The 12,565-nt window shown below is 42.7% G+C and overlaps 1 protein-coding gene across 6 annotated transcripts in view; it reads right to left on the bottom strand.

Annotated features, from left to right (window-relative positions):
• Window positions 1–12,546, bottom strand: part of NUP93 (nucleoporin 93) — a 113,100-nt gene extending 100,554 nt beyond the window's left edge. For all 6 annotated transcript variants that reach the window (XM_035282058.3, XM_035282056.3, XM_078358235.1 and 3 more), the window contains exon 1: window positions 12,464–12,546. The gene's annotated coding sequence lies outside the window, so the exon portion shown is untranslated. The remainder of the gene's footprint in view (window positions 1–12,463) is intronic.
• Between the last annotated feature and the right edge of the window lie 19 nt (window positions 12,547–12,565).

The raw sequence follows: 12,565 nt of genomic DNA, 5'->3' as shown, positions 1-12,565 counted from the left end.
ACTTTGGGCTTTGTGGGCCAGGCTCTGTAGCAACTACTCAACTGTGCTGTTGTAGCTTGAAAGCAGGCATAGATAATATGTGAAAACAACAACAACAACAGATGTGGTTGTACTTTAATCATGAACACTAAAATTTGAATTTCATATAATTTCCACATGGTCATAAAACATTCTTCTCCAGATTTTTTTTTCCCTAAGGATTTAAAGATGTAAAAACCCTTCTTAGTTTATTTGGCACATAGGCCATAGTGTGCCAACCCCTGGGCCTAAGGTATTTAAGCTAAACTTGATAAGTAAGCTACCCTTACTAAGCTCCAGTGTGAAAACATTGTTTCTTTTTTTTTGAGACGGAGTTTCGCTCTTGTTACCCAGTCTGGAGTGCAATGGAGTGATCTCAGCTCACCACAACCTCTGCCTCCTGGGTGCAGGCAATTCTCCTGCCTGAGCTTCCTGAGTACTGAGTAGCTGGGATTACAGGCACACGCCACCATGCCCAGCTAATATTTTGTATTTTTAGTAGAGACGGGGTTTCACCATGTTGACCAGGATGGTCTTAATCTCTTGACCTTGTGATCCACCCGCCTCGGCCTCCCAAAGTGCTGGGATTACAGGCTTGAGCCACTGCGCCCGGCCGAAAACATTGTCAAAAAGATAAAATGAGTGACACAATAAGTGTGTTGCCATCCCTTTCCTCTTTCTGTTCATTTGGAGAGCATACTTGGGGAAGAAATCTGTTTTGTAAAAGTCTCTCCCATCAGTGTCCTTTTGACCTATGCACAGGATGCTAAAGGCACCCACTGCTCTTTGCAAGTATAATGCAACATATTAAACCTATGTGAATTTTCCCTTTTCCTTATCATCCATAATCCAAACAGCCCAGTTATCCAAGAAATACTAAGGGCTGAGAAAAAGATGAAAGAATAAAGACAAGGCCATCTGTCTTTTCTTCCATGTTAAAGAAATCGCTCTCTATTCACTGACTTGCATGGGGAGATGACACCAACTATCGCCTCTGCAGAATTTCAATATAACCAAACAATACTGACTGAGGAATTCTAATTTAGTAAAATGTATGTAGTAACATACCCAAATATTGTCTCTTTCAACTTCAAAGATATGCAACCTACCAAGACAGTTGTTTGCACTGCTATTTTTTCTTTGGATGTTGTCAAAGGGAAAGATTTTATATACATCATAGAAAGTAATTGACGCTGCTATTTATATCCTTTCTTCCAAATGTACAATTGACAATGTTCTTCCTTTTTTAATTATTTAAGCATTTTAATAACAATAAAAGGAAATGAAAAAAATCATATTTTTGACAGAATGGGTGCGTAGAAGCTTACACTGTGAACCCAAACATCTGGTTCCAATCCAGACTGTTCACTTACTAGCAGAAGATAAACTGATTTACCTCTGAGATGAAACCCCCATTGCTCGATCTCAATTTCCTCATCAATGAAAAATGATAATTCGTACCTACTTTAAGGAGTTGTTGATACACAAAAGTATTTTACAAACTCTGCTGATTTGTATCATTGTAAAATGCTATTTTAGCTTTTTCCCAAAGTTGCCAATTTGGCAACATTTTATCATTTAATTATAAACATCTCTGCTTCAAAAAATCTTTTAGTAAATGTTTAATCCTAAATTATAACTTATTTAATCATAACTTTCTATCATTAAGTAAGAACTTCTGGAAAACAATTAAAATGTTTAAATGTATGTTGTATTGCCCACTACCAAATATGCTTTTTATTATAAATCCAGACTTCCATAACGAAGGTGTGATTCAAAAGAAATTTAGCATTTAAGTCAAAACTCTGCCCTCAAACCTTATTAATCAGACTATGACAGACGTAAAACACAAATCATTCTTGTAAATGATTCTTTGATTCTTTTCTCATCCAAGATTGATGAGAAAAGCCTCACTCAAGGTATCAGAAGTTTAATATTGTTCTGTTCTCTCTTCTGAATACACTAGCTAGATGACAGTTATCATTCCACTTTTTACTGTATCTGTCAGCTGTCGATTATGACAACAACAACAACAACAAAAGATTACATCTTGACAGACATCATTGTTGCAGATGCCTCTGGAAGAGGGAAGAGAGATCATAAAAAAATTGTTGTTGGAAAGTTCATTTTTTTTTTTTTTTTGAGAGAAGGAAAGAAAAAAAATGAGTAAAGGAGAGGAAGAAAGAGGAAGAGAAAGAGGGAGGGTGAACGGAAATATTGCTTTATTCTGAAAAAAAATGGGTATTAATAATGGCCAATCAATGTTTCATTTAAACCTATGAATAGGTATGATGTGGTATTGACAAGAATGTATATTTTGTGTATATGAAGTGGAGAGCTCTATAAATATTTATTAAGTTTACTTGTTCTGGATCTGAGTTCCAGTCCTTGATATCCTTATTAATTTTCTGTCTCATTGAATCTAAGTCTCTATGTATCTGGGTGTTAGGATCGTTAGCTCTTGTTGTTGCATTGATCCTTTTACCACTATATCTTTGTTGCTTTAAAATCTATTTTATCCGATACGAAAATTACAACTCCTGCTTTTTATTTATTTATTTATTTATTTTTGCTCTCCATTTGGTTGGTAAATCTTTGTCCATCCTTTGTTTTGAGTCTTTGTGTATCCTTGCATGTGAAACAGGTCTGGATGTAACATGCCGTTGGGCTTTGGCTGTGTCTTTTGACTGGGGGATTTAGTCGATTTAAATTTAGGGTTACTGCCATTTGATGTTAACTGGCTGTTTTATCCATTTGTTGATGTAAATTCTTCTTTATGTTGGTGCTCTTTACTTTTTGGTATATTTTTAGAAAGGCTAATACTGGTTGTTTCTTTCTGTGTGTAATGCTTCTTTCAGAAGCTCTTGTAAAGCAGGCCTGGTGGTAATAAAATCTCTGAGTACTTGCTTGTTCATAAAAGATTTTATTTTTCCTTCAGTTGTGAAGCTTAGTTTGGCTGGATATGAAATTCTGGGCTGAAGGTTCTGTTCTTTGAGGATTTGAATATTGGACCCCACTCTCTTCTGGCTTGTAGAGTTTCTGCTGAGAGATCTGCTGTAAGTCTGATAGGCTTGCCTTTGTGGGTAACCTGACCTTTCTCTCTGGAAAATACTGCCCTTAGTATTTTCTCCTTCATTTCAACCCTGGTGAATCTAACGATTATGTGCCTTGGGGTTGCTCTTCTTGAGGAATATCTTTGTGGTGTTCTCTGTATTACCTGGGGTTGAATATTGACCTGCTTTGCTAGTTTAGGAAAATTTTCCTGAATAATATCCTGAAGGGTATTTTCCAGCTTGGATTCATTCTCTTCGTCACATTCAGGTACACCTATCAAACGTAAATTTGGTCTTTTCACATAGTCCCACATTTTTTGGAGACTTTGCTCATTCCTTTTTATCCTTTTTTCTCTAACCTTGTCTTCTTGTTTTACTTCATTAAGTTGGACTTTGACCTCTGATATCCTTTCTTCTGCTTGAACAATTCGAGTGTTTAAACCTGTGCATACTTCTCGGAGCTCCTGTATTGTATTCTTCAGTTCCATTAATTCACTTATATTCCTCTCGAAGTTGTCTATTCTCAATAGGATTTCATCAAACCTTTTTTCAAAGTTCTTAGTTTCTTTACATTGGGCTACAACATGTTCTTTTAACTCACCGAAGTTTCTTATTATCCATTCCCTGAAGAGTGATTCTGTTATTGGGATGCGCTCGTTCTCCATCAAGCCTTGTTCCATTGTTGATGTGGAACTGTGATCATCTTTAGAGGGAGAGGCGTTCTGATTTTGAGTATTCTCAGCCTTTTTACGCTGGTTTCTTCCCATGATTGTAAATTTATCCTCCTGTTGTCTTTGAAATTACCAACTTTCAGATTAGGTCTCTTGAGTGGACGTCCAAGTTGTTAGTTCCCAGGGCTAGAACAGTGGCGTTAAGACTGATGGTGCTTTTCTGCCCAGGATTCTCCTGTCTGGCTTCCTTCTTGTGTCCGTAATAGGTGACTCTGGAAAGTTCTTTATATCCCTATGAGACTAGGCAAAAGAGTTAGACCTTAGACCTTATCATTATTCAGAAGCTGGAGTTCTGGAGAAAACAAAGAACTAAAATAAATTAACCTAGACAGAAGAGAAAGACTTGGGTGATTTAGTAGCAGCACTGCTCTCAATGACTCAATGTTTGCAATAAGGAATGCACAGTATCAGCTTTCCTGACACGTAAAATATCACTTGTATTACTTCCTTTTCAATGAGCAAAGAGAAGTAATAACCTGGCCTCACAAAGAAAAATAAACTATCCACATAAGTAACTTTCTGATAAACTCTTGGCTGTCCAGTCCCACAGAAGGCCCAGATGGGAAGAAAGTACTGTGGGTTACAGCTTGGCTCCATCTCACACCAGCCCTCTGTCCCTGGGGCTGGATCCTCTCTGGATGAGGGAGTTGCTCAGGTGATCTCTAAGGGCCTGCTCACCTTAAAGAATTTACATATATGAGATGTTTTAATTCAGTATTTAAACTTACTTGTTACTTCCTGGGAAGCAGCAGCCCCATTTTAGTAGTGACGGATATTATCTGTATATAGAATCATAGGAATGATACTAGTCCTGTCTTACAACAAGCATAAATAAGGGCAGATGACCAGGTTGGCCCCAAAAGGCCTTCGGTTTTGGCTCTTGCTCTTCTCTCTAAACCAATGCTACTCAACTTTGCCCTACAGGGGACATTCAGCAATAGCTAAAGACATTTTTGGTTGTCACAACTTGGGAGGCAGAAGGTACGCAGATTCTAACAAAAGTCTGGGTCCCTTCTATAACAATTTAAAACCATTGCATGTACAGAATTATCCAACTTGGGCTTTTTATGGCAGTATATTCACCCTTCGTATACCACACAGCAATGGAAAAGATCAAACTACAGCTACAAGGAACAACATGGATGAATTTCACAGACAAAATGGTGAGCTGAAGAAGCCAGGTACAAAAAAAAAAAAAAAAAGCACTGTATGACTCCATTTATATGGATCTTTAAAACAGAAAAAAATAATCTATAGCACTAGAAACCAGAATACTGGTTATCCTTGGGAGTGTGAGGGGAGTGCTGATTTGGAGAAAGCATAGCAGAACTTTTTGGGTACTATGGACTGAATTCTGTTCTCCCAGAAGTCTTATGTTGAAGCCCTAGCCCACAATGTGATATTTGGAGATGGGGTCCTTGGGAAGTCATTAGACTCGGATGAGGTGAAGTGGGTGGGTTCTTCGGGATGGGATAAGTGTCCTTAGACACACCAGAAAGCTTGCTTTCCTCCACCTACCTCTCCCCACACATATACATGAAAGAAAGGCCACAACTACACAGTGAGCAGCTAGGAAGAGGGCCCTCACCAGAACCCAACTATGCTGCCACCCTGATCTCAGACTTCCAGCCTCCAAAACCATAAGGAAATAAATTTCTGTTGTCTGAGCCAGAACAACAGATATTTTGGTATTTTGTTATGGTGGTCCAAGCTGACCAAGGTACCAGAAATGCTCTATGCCTCAATATGGACAGTGGTCACATGAGTGAATAAATGTGTAAAAATTCCCTGAGCTGTACCCTTAAGGTTGGTTCAGTTTTTCAGAAGGAATAGCAAAAAACAAAGCACTAACTTAGCAAGAAACAACCTAGCATTAAGAAGCTGAGAGGTGGGAGACTTTTCGACTTTTCATTTTTGATTCCCTTGTCAGTGTGAATTCTTTTCCATGAGTATATGTGATCTTACATAATTTTTAATAACTTGTTAATTTTAAAACTGCTCTTAATTCCCTACTTCAGAGTGTGTGTCTCACCACTGCCCCTGAATCCTCAATGGCAATAAATGCCAAATGCATACCTGCCCCCGTGCACTCAAACTCCAACCATGAGTTTCCCGGCACACTGGTGCATCTCCTCTCAAGCACACAATTGTCACACCCATCACGCCTCCATATGCAGTTATCCACCCCCAACCCCTCCTCCACCTCTGCTCCCTGGCTTCTCTCTCTCAGGTGCTAACTCACCCTCCTTCTCCTTTGCATCTCTGTGTGCCCTAAGATTGTTTACCTACAGGTGTCCCTCCACTCTCAGACTCAGAAACCAAACACCTGTAGATAAATTTTTCCTGAGCAAGCAGGCAGGTATTCCTCATCCAAACTATTACTACTCTCTAACTAAAACTCAGGAAACCAAATACTATAGATTCAGATAACATGATATCCCTCATCCTCCTAACTCTCATTACTAAAACAGATTGACTGATTGATTTTTATGATGGAATCTTGCTCTGTTGCCCGGGCTACAGCACAATGGCAGCATCGCAGCTCACTGCAACCTCCACCTCCCGAGTTCAACCGATTCTCCTGCCTCAGTCTCCCAAGTAGCTGGGATTACAGGCATACACCACCACACCTGGCTAATTTTTGTATTCTTAGTAGAGATGGGTTTCACCATGTTGGCTAGGCTGGTCTCGAACTCCTGACCTCAGGTGATCTGCCCACCTCGGCCTCCAAAAGTGCTGGGATTACAGGTATGAGCCACAATGCCCGGCTCCAAAACAGATTTAAATGTTGTATTTTTGCAACATCCTCTACCTGTTGCTTCCATCCCCTTCACTATCACACAAGGCCAGACCTTCATTCCTTTAAGTCCAGGTCCTTGTTAGATGCTAGAACATGGTTTTCCTCATTCTAGCTCCTCCCATTCCATGCACTCTAATCTCTGTGGCCACTTCTGCCTTTTTTTTTTTTTTTGAGATGGCGTTTCACTGTTGTCCCCCAGGCTGGAGTGCAGTGGCATGATATCTGCAACCTCTGCCTCCCAGGTTCAAATGATTCTCCTGCCTCAGCCTCCTGAGTAGCTGGAATTACAGACATGTACCACAATGCCCATCTAATTACTGTATATAGCAGAGACGGGGTTTCACCATGTTGGCCAGGCTGGTCTCGAACTTCTGACCTCAAGTGATCTGCTCGCCTCAGCCTCCCAAAGTGCTAGGAATACAGGCAAAAGCCACTGAGCCCGGCCCCACCTCTATTTTTCTGACACAGCTGTTGCCCCTGCTCAAAAAAACTCACTGGTTCCCACTCACAGGGATCCAGGTGAGACACTGCCTTTAACTTTCTGACTCCCAGAATAAACCTTGTGTACCAGTCACCTGATTTACTTGGTTCCTGATCATCCTTATATATGCCCTGTTGTATGCCATTTATCCCAAAAAGAAACACCTATCCAACCTTCCACTGTAGCCCTGAGCTCCAGCCAGCTCCTTCACTCTTTAGCTAGATGACTTTGGGCAAATTAATTACTCTCTCTGGGCCTCATTTGTGAAATGAAAAAATAACTGTACCTTCCTCACATGCTACATAGTAACTACTCATTGGCTATCATTATTACAACCAACTCAAGTCATACCTACAAAATGGTCTTCCTCAATACACATCCTATAGAAATTTTCCTCATCTAAATTCCTTTTACTCCATTCATTTATTTGCCTGACATCATCTCCTGAGCTCTGCTGTGTATTAGTCCCCACTATGGGCTTTATTTGTATCATCTAATGTCATCTTCACAGCAGCCCTCTGGTGTCCAAAGGGACCAAGTAAATCAGGTAACTGGTACACAGGTTTTTCAGCAGGGGCAACACCAGTGTCAGAAAGACAGAGGTGGCCACAGAGAGTGCATGGAGTGGGAGGGGCTAGAAGGAGGAAGGCCATGTTCTAGTATCTAACAAGGACTTGGACTTTCCCCATCTTCCTCATTTCAGTAAACAGTATCTTCATGCTAGAAGTTGTTCTAGCCTAAAACCTTGGCATTGCCCTTGACTTCTTTTCTCCTCTTAAACCCTACATTAGCAATTCATTTCTACACTAAATTTATTCATAAAATACATACATGAGGCAGACCTACTTTTGGTCTCTTCTCCCACTCTCACCCCAGTGCAAGCCACTCTCATGTGTCTCATCTGGGTGATAAAGTAGCCTCTTGTCTCCCTGTTCTTACTTTGGCCCCTTCCATTCCCCAGTCTGTTCTCCACGCTGCACTGGGAAGGAGGCTTAAGAGGCTCAAACCTTCAATAGCCCCCACCAGTCAGAGACTGAGATCCAAAGTCTTTACCCTGTGCTGTGAGGCCTACATAACTGTCCCCTGACGCAATTCCTTCTGCTACCACTCTTCCCCAGGATTACATGTTTTGGTCCTACGGCCTTCCGCTCTTCTTCAAATATGCTAAATACACTGCTGGCTTGGGCTTTCGCAGTCACTGTTTCCTCTGCATCTGCAGGAATATTCTCCTTCAAAATACCTACCTGGCTCACCCCCTTACTTCATTCAGATCTCTGCTCAAAGGTCTCCTTTTTAAAGAAGCTTCTCAGCACACCCCAGCTGAAGCAGCCCCACCATGCACGCTACCATATTTCCGTTTTATCTCCTTGGTAGCATGTTATCAATTCCTGGCATCACATGTCTATCTGTTTGTTCATTTATTGTCTGTCGCCTAACAGGCTCCTTGAATCTGGGAACCTTGTCTGGTCTGTCCACAGCTTCTCACTGAACAGCAGCACCTAATGCTCAATAAATATGTGCTAAATGAACGAAGGAAGCAAGATAAGACTATAACTTTGGTGTACCTTACAGATCAATGTAGGAATTTTTGGCAAGGTTTGGGGAAGGTTCTTCTGGCAGTTAGCAACTGTGTATGGAAGATCTAGATGTTTGAGGACACTGTTGAAGCTATTAAAAAAGTATAAAGCTACAAAATATTTCAAACTTTATGTTATTTAGGGGAGAAGAGATGTAAGTATTAATAGACAATAACATACTGCAAGTGAGCTAGGAGGACTCTATCAAAATATAAGGGATTCTCATATCTCTATGTCCAGCCCAACTCTATTCCCAAGCCAGTACTTCCAACTGTCCACCTGATGATATCTATACCTGGATGACGCACAGGTGACTCAAACTACACATGTCCCAAATCAGACGCATCACTTCTCTCTCCTTAGCCACTGCCACCACCTACTAATGCTTCCTTCTCCTGGGTTCCCAGACTCTTTTGATAAAACAATAAGCACACAGTCAAGTAAGCCAGAAACCACCTTCCAGTCACCCCAGGGTCCCCCTTCACCTCCTCAACACTCAGCCATTCTCAAGATCTACCTCTCAAACTTTTTGCAAAGTCATACCCTTGTCTCTTGCCCCTTCTCTGACTTGATGCCAACTAAGTCTTCTCGTTCCTCCAATCAACCTTCCCGTGGTCAGAAAGGTCTTTCTGAAATGTTTTCCTGCCTTAAGTCCACCAGGGACACCTTCCATCCCCTTCAGGATAAAATGCTCATGTTCTGACAGAGCTATAAAGGGTGCTCTCCACAGAACAAACACTGCCACCCTTATTATCCTCATCTCTCACCGCCTTCCCCCTATTATACCCTAGCAATTCTCTATCCTCTGGAGCATCTCATGTTTCCTCCCTTCATACTCCAGTACATGCTAAGTACACACTCTACAACACATCCCCATCCCTATCTTGTCAAATGGGGAACTCTAACGTATGCTGCAGCCAGCTGGGGCAGTCCCACCTATGTCAACCCCCTCCCACACTATTCTGCATCTTCTATATTGTTCTTCCCTAGTGCAGTAGTTGTGATTATTTCTCCACCCATATGTCTCCCTCTCTAGTGGCAAATTCCCATAGGGTAAGGTCCACAGATGCTCAACTCTGAGTCCTCAGCATTAGGTCTGGCAGATAATAGGTACCAGATACATGCCTGTTGAATTAAAACTGCCTGTTCCCTGAACACACCTTGTAAAAGATCTTCCCTCTAACTCCACATTATTTAAATAAACTTTTTCATGAGGAGTGGGCCCTCTTACCTTCGGATCTTTGCTCTGACCTGTCCCTCTCCTTGGTACATCCATCTTTCCGTCAACTTTATTTTCTACTTCAGTTCATCAGGAAGCAGGTTAAGACCCTCAGGCTCACCACATCTCCAAATGCTCACACCTCAGGGTCTTCGAACCTGCTCTACCCCCTACTTGCAATACTCTCAGATAGTCCCATGACTTGCTTACCCCCTACCTGCAATATTCTCAGATAGTCCCATTATTCAAATATACCTGTCCTCCCTTAGGAAACAGTCCTGACATCACATTTTTTTAATCTGTGCTTTTATTGCTAGTGGTGCCCTCCATATGCACATCAGTTAAATGAAGGCAGGCCTGTCTCATTCACCACTGTATCTCCATGCCCACAACAGTGCCAGTAACATTCATCTAGTTCATATTTTTTTGAGCACCTACTGTGTGCCAGACCTAGGTGCTAGGAATACATGAGGGAACAAAACAGATAAAAATCCCCTCACTCATATTCTACAGGGAGAAGACAACAATATGCAAGAAAAATACGTAAAATGTAAGTGCTAAGAACAACTGAAGAGACGAAGGGAGGCGGGAAGTGAGGAAAGCCTCACTAGGTGACCCCTAGTAAAGACCTGAAGAAGTGAGTGCAAACTACATGGATATTAAATTGCAAGCACAAGGGGAGAGAGCAAATGAGACTGGGAAAGTAACAGTGGGTCAGATTATGTAAAGCCTTATAGCTCACTGTAAGGGGTTTGTCTATCATTAATAAGATGGGGACTCACTGGAGGGATTTTTTCTTTTTTTTTAATAAAGGAATGGTACAGTCTGACAGCCTGTGTTTTAAGAAGATCCCTCTAGCTGGTATGCTGAAAATAGGAGCCAGGACAGAAGCAGGGAGACCAAGTGGCAAACTATTTCAATAATCCAAAAGACAGGTGGTGACTTAGCCCAGGACGGCAAGTATTATTTGCAGTGCGAAAAAGAGAGGGCTGGGTGTAGTGGCCCACACCTGTAATTCCAACACTTTTGTGGGAGGCTGAAATGGGCAGATGACTTGAGGCCAGGAGTTCGAGACCACCCTGGCCAACATGGTGAAACCCCGTCTCTACTAAAAATACAAAAAATTAGGTGGGCATGGTAGCATAGGCCTGTTAATCCCAGGTACTCAGGAGGCTGAGGCAGAATTGCCTGAACCCAGGAGGCGGAGGTTGCAGTGAGCCGAGATAGCGCCATTGCATTCCAGCCTGGGTAACAAGAGCAAAACTCCGTCTCAAAAAAAAAAAAAAAAAAAATTAGCCAGGCAAGGTGGCACACGCCTGTAGTCCAGCTACTCTGGAGGCCGAAACAGAAAAATCGCTTGAGCCTGGGAGGCAGAGGTTACAGTGAGCTGAGACAGCACTACTACATTCCAGCCTGAGTGACAGAGGGAGACTGTCTCAAATAAAAAAAAAAATAAAAAAAAAGAAAAGGAAAAAGAAAGAGAGCAGTCAATGACGTCTCAAAGGTTATTAGCCAGCGTCTTTCCTATTATTGAGATGAAAAAAAAAAAGGCAACAGGATCAGTTTGGGGAGGGTAATAAAGGGGAGCTTGCTAGCCTTCTCTTGACATGTCTGAGTTGCCTATCATCCGATACTAAGTGGGTGGCTGGATAAAGGTCGGGGTGAGGCCTACAATGGAGACATAAATATGGAATCTGTTAGCCTCTGATATGTAGGTATTTAGTGCTATGAACCTGGATGAGATCACCATGAATGAAAATAAAAATATTGCAAACACCAATGCACAAAGGAGGAGAACTGAAAGAAAAAAAGAAGAGAAGCTAGGATGACCAAGGATATCCTCCCACATCTCCCAGAAAGAATACAAAAAGACCCTCGCTTTTGCTCAAAGACAACTCAGTCAAAGCAAAAAATAAATAAATAAAACCTCCTTCCCACACTTAACAGAAGGGCAAACCCAGACCACAGGTTCTGTCAACGGGTCTTTCTCGCTTTCAGCAAAGACTCATGGGCCCGGCCCCATAATTTTTTCAAAAGAAACCCAGTGAACTTGGGCATCGCCTTTGCAGAGAACGGGATGGAGCAGGCACAGAGAAGGGTGGGCCACTCCTGGGTTCCAATCACTAGCATCCTCCTGGATGTACAAAAGACAAGCCAATGGTTGGGAAAAGTTCCACTTGCCCCAAATATCCCTTCCCTCGCAGGGCAACGTCTCCCTAGAGAGTGTGTCCATGACGTGCAGACGAGCAGGCAGGGCGGGCTCGCGGGGCATGAGGTGGATGTGAGAGCAGGGGCGTGGAGCGAGGGCGTCACAGTGGAGAAGGGGGAGTGACAGGCCTAGGTTCTGCATACAGAAAGCGGGCGGATGAAAGGCACCCCCAGGGCAGCAGCCCGACTCTAAGCCTCGGGGGCGGCTAGACAAGGCGTTGTGTCGCCGGCGTTAGGCGTGCCTGGCTGCCCTGAGGAGAACGGGAAGTGTAAGCGGCGGGGCTGCGAGTGTGAGGACGGCGCTCCACCCAGTCACGGGGTCCTGGGTTCAAGGACAAGCCCAGGGTCGGAAGGACGCGACCAGAGACACCCTTACCTTGTACAACAGCTGTCTCCGCCGCTTGGGTGCCGGCTGAAGTACGCGGCCGCCGCTTCTCGCGCCGCTCTCCCCCGCTTCCTGATTGGCCAACGCTGGCCG

This window comes from Callithrix jacchus, chromosome 20 (genome assembly GCF_049354715.1).
Source record: "Callithrix jacchus isolate 240 chromosome 20, calJac240_pri, whole genome shotgun sequence".
Classification (NCBI taxonomy): Eukaryota; Metazoa; Chordata; class Mammalia; order Primates; family Cebidae; genus Callithrix; species Callithrix jacchus.
Note: the sequence above shows the minus strand (reverse complement) of the source record. Positions and strands in the feature narration are given on the sequence as shown.